This window comes from Cupressus sempervirens, chromosome 6 (assembly GCF_028749045.1).
Source record: "Cupressus sempervirens isolate cs-2001-9-10 chromosome 6, ASM2874904v1, whole genome shotgun sequence".
NCBI lineage: Eukaryota > Viridiplantae > Streptophyta > Pinopsida > Cupressales > Cupressaceae > Cupressus > Cupressus sempervirens.
In genome coordinates this window covers 569,793,534-569,806,146 of record NC_143123.1, presented here as the reverse complement: position 1 = coordinate 569,806,146, position 12,613 = coordinate 569,793,534, and positions in this window count along the sequence as shown.

Sequence of the window (12,613 nt, the reverse complement as noted above, 5' to 3'; positions counted from 1 at the left end):
ACATATGGAGAATATGAAGAAGACAGGGAAAAGCAAGATGCAGAAGTATCATAATGAAATCACAAGAATCTACCCGGATTCTGATGCTAAACTCGCTTATCCTCAGACAACCCGCAGAGCAAGCTTCCCTTCTTTAAAATTTTCCCGAATCCTCCAATGCCTCAACTATTCTCCATGCTAACCATACTATCCACGCTATGTCCGCCCCCTCTCTCCAAGCTATTAAGGAATGCCCGAATATAAAGAGCTTTCGAATAACTCTAGAATTCTTCTAGAATCAGCTGGAAGATATCGCCAACTAAGCATGGACATATTTCCAGCCTTTTAGATAAGCCCTAGGGTTGTAGACACCATGTGCTTAATTGATGCACTAACCCCCGTGTTGTTGAGACATGAAAAATAGGGAACTACATTATTTCCCATGCAAACTTATAACTCCAATAACTTTTAAATTAATTTTCATTTAAATATTTATAACTCCCACTTTAATCTTCATTACTTTTATTTAAATAATTTTTTTGATTTTTTTTAATAACTTTTATTATTAATATTTGTTTATTAATTAATTAATATTTTATAATTTATTATTTATTTTAATTTCTAATTTTCTTTTAATTTAATTCTCCTTTAATCATGATATTTAATCTCTCAAATAATTAATTGATTAATTAAATCTATTTATTGAAACTTAGTTAATAGAAAATTCACCATGGACCTTCATGATAAAATATGAAAACCCATCATAGAACAATTCATACCAAATTAGTCTAAAAGATTAAAAATCACAAAATATGTCATCTGACACATTCAGTGGGTACTCAACTTAGATACTTGTCCTAACTCACTAGGACAAATGGTTTTAGGGTTCGGGATTTGGACTTGAGAATTTATCTCCCCTCTCTTATCATTGAGATGGTATAATAGGGTACGCTCATCCTGGCAATTTAGGGAAGTCGATACTCGGTACCTGTGACCTGCAAAAAAAGCCATGCATGTACATACAATATATATATATATATATATATATATATATATATATATAGTGCTAAGCTAAACAGGCAATGGCAGGAAGTGGTGCATCGTGTAGATCCCGACTAAGCAGGTGACTACGACTCGCTTCCTTAACCACATTAGAAATGCCATACAATAAGAAAACACGCACACCATACACATGCAAGTATGGGGTAAGTATCCATAATAAAGCACATAAGATAAACAACCATCTAACTAGTCATCAACAATAACTGGAAACAATATAGTGATCATCATACATACATGAAATATACAGTCTAAATGATCTCATCACATGATAACTGAATCCATAATATAATGTCTGATAGTGTCAAAACAATACCACTAATCCATCTATATAAACTAGTCCATCAAAGTCTGATAACAATAGCAATAATATGTCCAGAGAAGATGTGAACGAGGGTAGGCACTACATCCACCCCCCCTTGGGTTAGGCTTACTCCTGGAAGCCTACAAACAAATAAGGATATAACTCCCTCAATCTAGCTGCATCCTCCCAAGTAGCTGAAGAAACATCAGTAGGGTCCCATTGGACCCTTAACTGCTCGATGGTTTGACCCCTGAGGGTCAACCCTCGTTGCTCCAGAATAGGAACTGGCTCCAAAGCCAGCTGCCCGTCCTCTACCTGTAATACATTCCAATCAAGAACATGTACAATATCAAGAATATATTTCCTAAGCACTGAAACATGGAAAACATCATGAATGCGAGCTAGGCTGGACGGTAGAGCAAGGCGATAAGCAATCGGGCCAATCCTCTCCGAAATCTCGAATGGTCCTACAAAACAAGGTGCTAACTTAGAACCCTTTCCATATCGAATCGGACTCTTTCGTGGTTGCACTCTCAAGAAAACCTTATCTCCTACTGCAAACTGCTTATCAGACCTGTGAGCATTAGCATACTTCTTCTGTCTATCATGTGCCGTAGTTAAATGCTCACGAATATGTACTACCTGTTGCTCCATATCACGAAGCATCTCAGGACCCAACAAAATGCGATCCTCAAGGTTGTCCCAACTCAAGGGTGTACGACAAGGATGACCATATAATGCCTGAAAAGGTGCCATGCCAATAGAACTATGATATCCATTTTTATAAGCAAACTCCACTAGATAGAGATAATCCTCCCACTGTGTCTGCCTATCCTTCAGTAACATATCCTCCAACACCTGATTCACTCTCTCCATCTAACCATTAGTTTCTGGATGATATGTCGAGCTGAAGTTTAACTGCGTTCCAAGCTCATGCTGCAACGATGTCCAGAATGCAGATGTAAATACAAGATCCCTATCAGAAATGATCTTTCTAGGAATACCATGTAATCTCACAATGTCACGCATGAAGACACTAGCTACAGAAGCTGCTGTATAAGAAGACCTGATAGGTGAAAAATGTGCCACTTTAGTCAACCGATCAACCATGACCATGATAGCATCATGACAACGAACTGTCAAAGGTAATCCTACAATGAAATCCATGGAAATAATATCCCACTTCCAAGAAGGAATGAGATTTGGCTGCAAAAGTCCAGCCGAGTGCTGATGTTCTACCTTGACTTTCTAACACTCAAGACACCTAGCCACAAAATCAGCAATATCTCACTTCATTCTGAACCAAAAGAACAAATGTCTCAAATCAGCATGCATCTTTTTAACACCTGGGTGTGCTGAGTATGGTGTACGATGGGCTTCTACTAGAATCCAGTTGCGAAGCTCATCCATTAAAGGCACATAAATCCTCCCCAAATGTCTCAAAAGACCATCCAATTCCCGAACATAGCCTGCAAACTTTCCTTCCAAGGGTCTTCCTGAATCTATCTCCCTACACACTTCCTGATACCATGAATCCGTGGGAAGTGCCTGAAGAATCTGACCCCTCAAATCAACACTAAGAGTCATCGATGATACCACATGTCTCCTGCGACTCAAAGCATCTACCACCATGTTCTCCTTACCTTGAATGTACTTAACCTCAAAATTGTACTCGCATAGAAACTCCATCCATCATCTCTGGCGAGCATTCAAATTAGGCTGAGTAAAAATATACTGAAGACTGCAATGATCGCTGTGTAGCTCAAATTTGTGCCCCAACAAGAAGTGTCTCCATCTTGTCAAAGCATGAACTACTGCTGCTAACTCAAGATCATGTGTAGGATAATTTAACTCATGATCCTTGAGCTTTCATGATTCATACGCTATCACCCATCCATTTTGCATCAACACTGCCCCAATACCTTCAAGAGAAGCATCTGTACACACCATGAAATCTCCCTCTGGATCAGGTACTGCTAAAATGGGTGCACTTGTTAAAAGTTCCTTGAGCTTCTGAAATGCTTCTTCACATTTCTCTATCCACACAAACTTCTTTCCTTTCCTCTGAAGAGAAGTGATAGGATATACTATCCTAGAGAAGTTCTAGACAAATCTACGATAATATCCAGCTAAACCCATGAAACTATGAATCTCTGACACGTTAGTCGGTGTTGGCCAATCTATTATCGCCTGAATCTTTGCAAGATCCACTGATATACCATCACCTGAGATAACATGCCCTAAATATTGAATCTCTAATTTGAAGAATTCGCACTTAGTTGCATTACCATAAAGCTGGTTGTCTTTCAAACACTGCAATACCAACCATAAGTGTTCCTCATGCTCCTTCTGATTCTTGGAATATATTAATATATCATCAAGAAACACAAGTACGAATCTATCCAAATATGATTGAAAAACACCATTCATCAAAATCATGAATACCGATGGAGCGTTAGTCAACCCAAAAGGTACCACTGTGAACTCATAATGGCCATAGCGAGTTTGAAAAGCGGTCTTGTGAATGTCAGCTTCCTTAATGCGAAGCTGGTGGTATCCTGACTTAAGGTCAATCTTGGAGAAAACCGTAGCCCCCTTGATTTGATCAAATAGGTCATCAATCCTAGGCAAAGGATACCTGTTCTTAATAGTCACCTTGTTCAACTGTTTGTAATCGATACAAAGGCGAAAAGAACCATCTTTCTTCTTCACAAAGAGCACTGGAGCTCCCCATGGTGACATACTGGGTCGAATGCTCCCTTTGGCTAGAAGTTCCTCTAATTGAAGATGTAACTCTCCCAGTTCCTGTGTAGTCATGCGATAAGGAGCTTTAGAAATAGGTTCTACTCCAAGAACTAAATCAATGCTAAAGTCGATATCCCTCTTTGGAGGCATGAATGGAATCTCACTTGGAAAAACATCTGCGTACTCTTGCAAAATTGGGTGATCTAAAGTCTTCCTCACAGGATCCTCCTCATCAAGATCATTTACCGTAATGGAAAATATTTGACAACCTTTACGAAAACTTTGCTTCATTTGCATAGCAGAAATCATCCGTAGAGATATAGGCCTTGGTACCCTAGCTATCCTTACATCATTCCCTTGGTCATCTTGGCACATAATTATCTTCTTCCTACAATCTACACTGTCTTTATGAGTTCCAAGCCAATCCATGCCTAAAAACACATCATAGGAACCAAGGGGTATGACTCAAAGATCCACTACCGAAACAAAGCTTCCTAAGCTAAGCCCACACTTATGAACTACAGAATTCATGGAGACCTTGATACCTGAGGCTAGTTCCACTTGCCAACCATGATCTTGCTTCACCGCCTCTAGCTTACACTTAGAAACTATAGATGGTGAAATAAATGAATCTGTAGCTCCTAAATCAAATAATACTAAAAGAGATATACCTCGAATAGCACCTGTGGTCTCAACCACTGTACCCTGATGATCTGCCTGACGGTGATCAATTGCTGCAAACACTCTATGAGCTCTGCTTGCATCACCTACTGTAGACTCTGAGGCTGTAGGCCTAGGTCCAAAAAATTGAGGCACTCGCTGTGGACACTGAGCTGCATAATGACCAATCTGTCCACATGAAAAACATTCTGTATTCCTACTAGACCCTCTACCCATAGATGGTACATTTGATTGCTATCGGCTGTTCCTGCTAACAAACGACTAACTACTCTGAGCTGGCTAATTGGGTTGATTTTGTTTATTGCGTTGAGCATTGTGATTGTTCTTAAAGTTAGAACCTTTGCCACCACCTTGAGCCTAAGGATTAAATCCCTTTTTTTGTTGCGTCTGTCGAGACTGCTAGAGAAACTGTTTTCCCCTAGAAGAGAAAGGCTTCTTGTTGCCATCTAAATTAAAGTTGCTTTTAGATCCTGACGTTGGTGGCACTCCTACAAAACCACCTTGACCAAGGTTGATGCTTTGCTCAACAAGGATTTCTCAATGTACCGCATCCTTGAGGGTTTTTGGCTCAAATACTTTGACACCCCCAATAATACGATTGTTCAAACCCCTAATAAAATGTTGTGTCAACTAACCTGAATTTTCATTGAATCCTGAAAAATACATAAGCTCATAAAACTTACACTCATACTCGGTTACTGACATAGTGCACTGCTTGAGATTATGAAATTCATCTTCCCTTTGCTATTTCCATTCTTCTGGTAGGAATCGTTCTCGAAAACTCTCCAAAAATAGTTCCCAAGTGACACTGCTCATATCGATCCCTAGTTTCTTCTCCTCAATTGTCCACCAAGTGGCTCCAAAGTTCTCTAAATTAGTGATCTCAAATCTTGCCTTAACATTGCTATCAAATTCTTGCATAGCAAAAATCCTATCGAGAGAAATTAGCCACTATTCGGCCACATAACCAAACCCTTGCCCATTGAAAGGCTTAACCTTGGATCTTGAAAGATCCTTCATCTGAGTGGACACAATGGACCTCTGACGATCCTTTCTAGGGCTTCTAGATCTGGGTCTATGCTCTTGTTTTGTCTGATGCACTTTAGGTTGTTCTTGAATAGGAGGTAGATGTTCTAAAATAGTCTGCATCAACTGTCTCAGACCACCCTCTTCAGAATCAGCTTGGTCCTCTCTTTGGTTCTCTTCCTGCTGCCTACTAGAGCGCTCTTCCCTACTCTCTATACAAATCGATCCCTCATGGGTAGACTCATGGGCACTGACGGTTCTGCCACAACCACGGCCTCTTCCATGGCCCCTACCTCAGCCTCTAACAGAAGACCTAGTCCCAGACACCATCCTGCAATAGTACAGAGTACTATTACAATCAAGAGCCACATGTTACAATAAACTAAGTTTAGTTTTATGTTTAGGTCTAAGTAAATTTTTTGTTTTGACAACTAAGTGTTAAAGTATACAAGTACAGTTCAAGTTTTGTTTTCAGTTTACCTAGTTCAAGTTGAAGAGATACACCTAATAGTTCAAGTTCTAGTTGTTCCGAAATACCCAAAGTTCCCAATGTAGAAACTCGAGCTCTGATACCAAATGTAATGCCCCGTCAAGGGATCCAAAGAATCAACCTAGTATTTCACTAAGTTTGGTAGCATTTTTTTTTTTTAAAGTAATTACCACTTACAACTTATGCACAATAACGGAAGCAATAGCAATGTCCATCTAAAGAGTAAACTTAACATATACAACAGATTACATTCTTTAAGATCCCCTTAACGTGAATTACTTACATGAATCCATCTAGTACAACATCCACATGAAATAATATAATAAGTCCAATGTTCAATTATTACATATCCAACTGCTCATTCATCCACTGTACATGTCACAGGGTATGAAGGCTTAAAAGAATATACACATGTAGAATAAAGTACATCATCCTATTCTAACCATGATACATCACATGATACTCATGATACATCATCATAAAAGCCGTTTACATCTATCAGAAAGATAAAATAAATAAACTAAGTGCACAGTTCCTCCCAACCGTTAATAGCATCATTAGACCATCGTGGATCCTAGCCATCCCTCTGTGTGTAACATTCTAAGCACCGAAGAGGTCATCGGTATTATCATAGTAGGAATGCCACTCCTAACATCCTACTAACATAAAAATTAAAGCATAAGATATCATCATCTAACATATGCTAATCATCAATGAAAGGATACATATCCACCATCACGAAGGACGCATTATCCACAAAGTCTCAACGAATCTCAAATGATAAGAGTGGAAAATACACTACCACCCGACCGCGTGGTACCTAAGTGGTCCACTCCCACCGTGCTGAGGAGATAATCTCAAGTCCCAAAATAGATTATCAAAACCACATAGCACATGACTCTAAATTCCAGGAATCCTAAAAGTATACTAATTCAAAGGTTCCAAACACAAAACAGACATCTACTTCCTAGAGGCACACAATGACATGTAGGAACCTACTATGCAAGCGGGAAAGTGTCATCGCATTTATCTCGTACAAGTTACCCTGGTAGTTAGCTAAAATCCATGGGTCCATACAGATCTCATGTGGCCACTAGTATCCTCTCATACTGACAAGGCATACTATGGAATACAAGGTCACAACCATGCGTTCTCTCTACTCCCATCCTAGCCTATACAAGCACTCAAGGCATAGGCAAGAACCAAAACTCTTATCTTTTTAGGTTCATTCAGTTAGTATTAAGTGTGTGAATGTTATCACTTATTAACCAACTTAAAATGAGTTACCCTGGCAGCCTCTTAGGGCCCCGGCCCCCATTGCAAGCCACTTCCCGACACTGCATGCAGATATCCTACCCTAATGCTCATGGTATCATAATCATAAAGAAAGTCCACAAAATCACCATAATAAGGAATCAACAAATATCCATGATTAAAAATCATTAAATACACATAAAAGCATCAAATCACCATGATCAACATCCATAGAAAATCATGAACACAATAGCTCTTTATTGGCAACTGAAGTATCACTGATAATCAAAATATCCATTGGTTCTCAATAACCAAAATATATCTCAAAATCATACTGATCGAAGACTCCAAAATGGTTGAGTCAAAACATGTCACATCATGACATCATCAATAATAAATCCACATATTAGTCCCATCATGGTGACTAGAATATATCCAAGGATAACTAATCGATGACCAAAATAATGGTTAAGTCAAGGGTTCTAGACATAAGAAATCTCAACTATAACAATCAGTATTTACAACCAATTCATAGAGCATTCCATCACATAATCATGGTTGGGTTTATAAAGATCAAATGAAAACATCATCAAGAAATCACATTCACATAACCCCCAAGCCTCTGATAGACGTCCTATACCAGTCAACACTAGTCAACCCAAAACCCAAAACATTAGCATGATGAATACACAATGTAAACACATGTTTTTGGTTTGCTAAGTTTTCAAATTTGAATTCATATGCATAATCTCAGTTTTTGTATTCCAAGAACATTTTCCTACATTTTTTCATATATTATTATTTTTTTGGATGGATTAAAAATTCCCTCTAAACTTTAGTTTCCCAATTATAACATTTAAAAGATGTTTCCACTAACTAAACTTTCATATGCTTCATTTATCTTATGATCTTAAACTATTAATTCCTCATAGTTAAAACTATAAAATTACAAAACTATTCATCATTAAAAAGAGATGAATTTATAAATCTTTTATTAACAACTTTAAATCTTTTAATATATATATATATATTACATATATACATATATATATTTATATTTAAACATATACATACGTACATATATAATATAATACTTAATATTTTTTAGCATTTTATAAATTACGGAACCGAATTTTATTAAATCCAATTCATAAAGGAAATCCAATTAACAAGGTTTCCTTAGACCAGAGCTGAATTGATGTACCGTCGGCTGTCACTGTGGCGACCATTGCCGTGGGTACCCTGCGACCAATGCAGTCATGGGTACACTGCGTAGCAGGTACCGCGCGCCCCATGAATACATGGGTACAGGGTGCGACTTCCGCCCCCACCCAATATTCACAAGTTTTTATGAAATCAAAAAATTGCAACACGATTTAACAAGTTGTGATTCCCCCATAATAAGGATACCATTATATAAATACATATCATATATATATATATATATATATATATATATACATACATACATATATATATATATATACACATATATATATATGTATGTATATATATATATATGTATATATATATCTATATGTATATATATATATATATGTATATATATATAGCAAGGTTTATGTATATATATATAATATATAGAATCTCAGATTGTTTATAAAATTACAAGCTTTCATTATCAGAACCTCTCTATGAACTTGTTCTCTTAAGAATTTCTCTGATGACTAATTCTAATGGATTTGTCCATGAATTTGCAACCCTAGTCCATATTATTTTCAGATCTAATCATATAGAATTCTTAAATAAAACTTAATTGCCCCAAATTGAAAATGCACAATGAAGACATATGGAAAATACGAAGAAGATAGGGAAAAGCAAGATGCAGAAGTATCATAATGAAATCACAAGAATCTACCCGGATTCTGATGCTAAACTCGCTTATCCTCAGACAACCCGCAGAGAAAGCTTCCCTTCTTCAAAATTTTCCCGAATCCTCCAATGCCTCAACTATTCTCCATGCTAACCATACTATCCACGCTATGTCCCCGCCCTCTCTCCAAGCTATTAAGGAATGCCCGAATATAAAGAGCTTTCAGATAACCCTAGAATGCTTCTAGAATCAGCTGGAAGATATCGCCAGCTAAGCATGGACCTATTTCCAGCCTTTTAGATAAGCCCTAGGGTTGTAGACACCATGTGCTTAATTGATGCACTAACCCCCGTGTTGTTGACACATGAAAAATAGGGAACTGCATTATTTCCCATGCAAACTTATAACTCCAATAACTTTTAAATTAATTTTCATTTAAATATCTATAACTCCCACTTTAATCTTCATACTTTTATTTAAATAATTTTTTTAATTTTTTTTTTTATAACTTTTATTATTAATATTTGTTTATTAATTAATTAATATTTTATAATTTATTATTTATTTTAATTTCTAATTTTCTTTTAATTTAATTCTCCTTTAATCATGATATTTAATCTCTCAAATAATTAATTGGTTAATTAAATCTATTTATTAAAACTTAATTAATAGAAAATTCACCATGGACCTTCATGATAAAATATGAAAACCCATCATAGAACAATTCATACCAAATCAGTCTAAAAGATTAAAAATCACAAAATATGTCATCCGACACATTCAGTGGGTACTCAACTTAGATACTTGTCCTAACTCACTAGGACAAATGGTTTTAGGGTTCAGGATTTGGACTTGAGAATTTATCTCCCCTCTCTTATCATTGAGATAGTATAATAGGGTACGCTCATCCTGGCAATTCAGGGAAGTCGATACCCGGTACCTGCAACCTGTAGAAAAAGCCATGCATGTACATACAAAATATATATAGTGCTAAGCTAAATAGGCAATGGCAGGAAGTGGTGCATCGTGTAGATCTCAACTAAGAAGGTGACTATGACTCCCTTCCTTAACCACATCAGAAACGCCATACAATAAGAAAACACGCACACCATACACATGCAAGTATGAGGTAAGTATCCATAATAAAGCACATAAGATAAACAACCATCTAACTAGTCATCAACAATAACTGGAAACAATATAGTGATCATCATACATACATGAAATATACAGTCTAAATGATCTCATCACATGATAACTGAATCCATAATATAATGTCTGATAGTGTCAAAACAATACCACTAATCCATCTATATAAACTAGTCCATCAAAGTCTGATAACAATAGCAATAATATGTCCAGAGAAGATGTGAATGAGGGTAGGCACTACACATGTGCTTGGTTGTCTGACACATCATGATGCTAACTTCTATGCATTCTAGAAGCTCTCTTGTAGCCTTTATATTCAGGAACTCCTAGTGTACTCTAAGCATCAAATTATTTAATACATCCTTATTGTGATCATACTCTTTCCATTTTTGGTCTACAGTTGTGCTTGTGTTTGAGTTCTTAGTTCTTGGGTGAATTTTTTGCTTAGGCAAATTCTTACATGGTATCAGAGCTTGGAGACTTTCTCTTCACAAGCCGTTCGAGACCTCTTGTTGCTTCATCACCTCAGCCTAAATCTGAAGTGCTGTAGAAATTGGGAGCATCCAGCACCAGATCTGACCTCTCCATTGCGTCCGAAATGTTGAATCAATGAAAATTGACTATAAACGCGCCTACCTTGGCCCATAGTCGAGCGTGAGGCAAAACAATTTTTTCAAATCGAAACTCAGAGGCCCAATTTGCAAATTTGGGTATGATTTTTTGGATCCATTGAATTTATTTTCCAGATTTGAACATTATTTATTCTCTGCAATTTATTTCTCAAAATTATTTTTTTAGATTTAGTCAGAGAAAAAATTTTTGCAGTACGAGCTGTCAAATCCTGTAATGCACATTTGGTGGATAATTTATTTCTCACAGGTTTTTTAATTATTTTTCGGCTTCACTAAAGCCGCGGCCTAAATCTTGCATCTTCTGGCCTGGCCAGCCCATCCACCAACATCCGTAGGCTTTTGCTTTATCACTACAAACTACATATTATAAACCGCGTATAGCACTTCACCACAGTCAATGTGGGATCAATGACCAAGATTTTGGCAGTGATCTAAGGCATATCGGCAACAACTTGGACATCTTTGGCATTGTAGTTGGAACTTCTGATGCCACCGTTGTCGCTTCCTCCTAGCATGCATCACTCAGTTTCTGATGATAGTCAGTATTTTCTCACCCTTCGTGCTCTATTTTGCGTAGTGAGATTTTTGACAGTCGTAGAGGTGAATGCGAAATCCCTTTCTCCATTTTTCGGTGATTGTTTCTGCCCCTGCAGTGAATACCCTAGTGGATCTGCTTCCTCTGGCACGGTGGGATGTTTCGATAAATTTTTTGAGTGCCCATGACTTTTTGATAGCGTTTGCCAATGCATTTTCCTACCATCCCGCAAGGCTCACCAACCTCTCATGCTGCTCCACGTGGTGACAGATCTATTCCAGCTTCTCGCTCATAGACCCCTACGCCAGTACTGCCACGCGGTAGAATTTAATTCACAACACTACCCAGTCATCAGATCTGGTAGTGCCACATCACCCATGTAAACTGGCTAGTTTTCCATGTCATCATTTTGTACGGTACAAAACGAACACTCAGCTTGCCACATCAGCACTAGTAGACTTTTTCCTTGCTGACATCATCATTTTAAGGTGCTAAATTTGATGCCTGTCTACACGTCATTTCTAGATGTTTTACAACTTTTTTATGACCATTTGATCGTCAAATTTAACTTCATAGTTTCTCCTCCAGACCCCTCTCTAGATTGCTTTTTAGTTTGGCAGCCTGACTTTGTGAGCTCATATCTTGATCATCCAGACTCCGATTCAGGTGTAATTTTTTTTAAAATCAGGTAAAATTTCTTGAATTTTCTAATGGTGTGTTGTTTTCTAGTTTTGGTGCACATATTTTGTAGAATTCACTTTTTTTGATGATTGTACCTGCATAATCCTACCTTTTGCAACTTCAGAAGCTCCGTACAGGCACATCTGATCACCTTTTCAGGTTTCATTTTTTTTGAAAGTGCATATTTTTTCATCTACTTTCCAGATCTAAAGTTAGATTCTAGGGTTGTGTGGAATAATTTCTCACT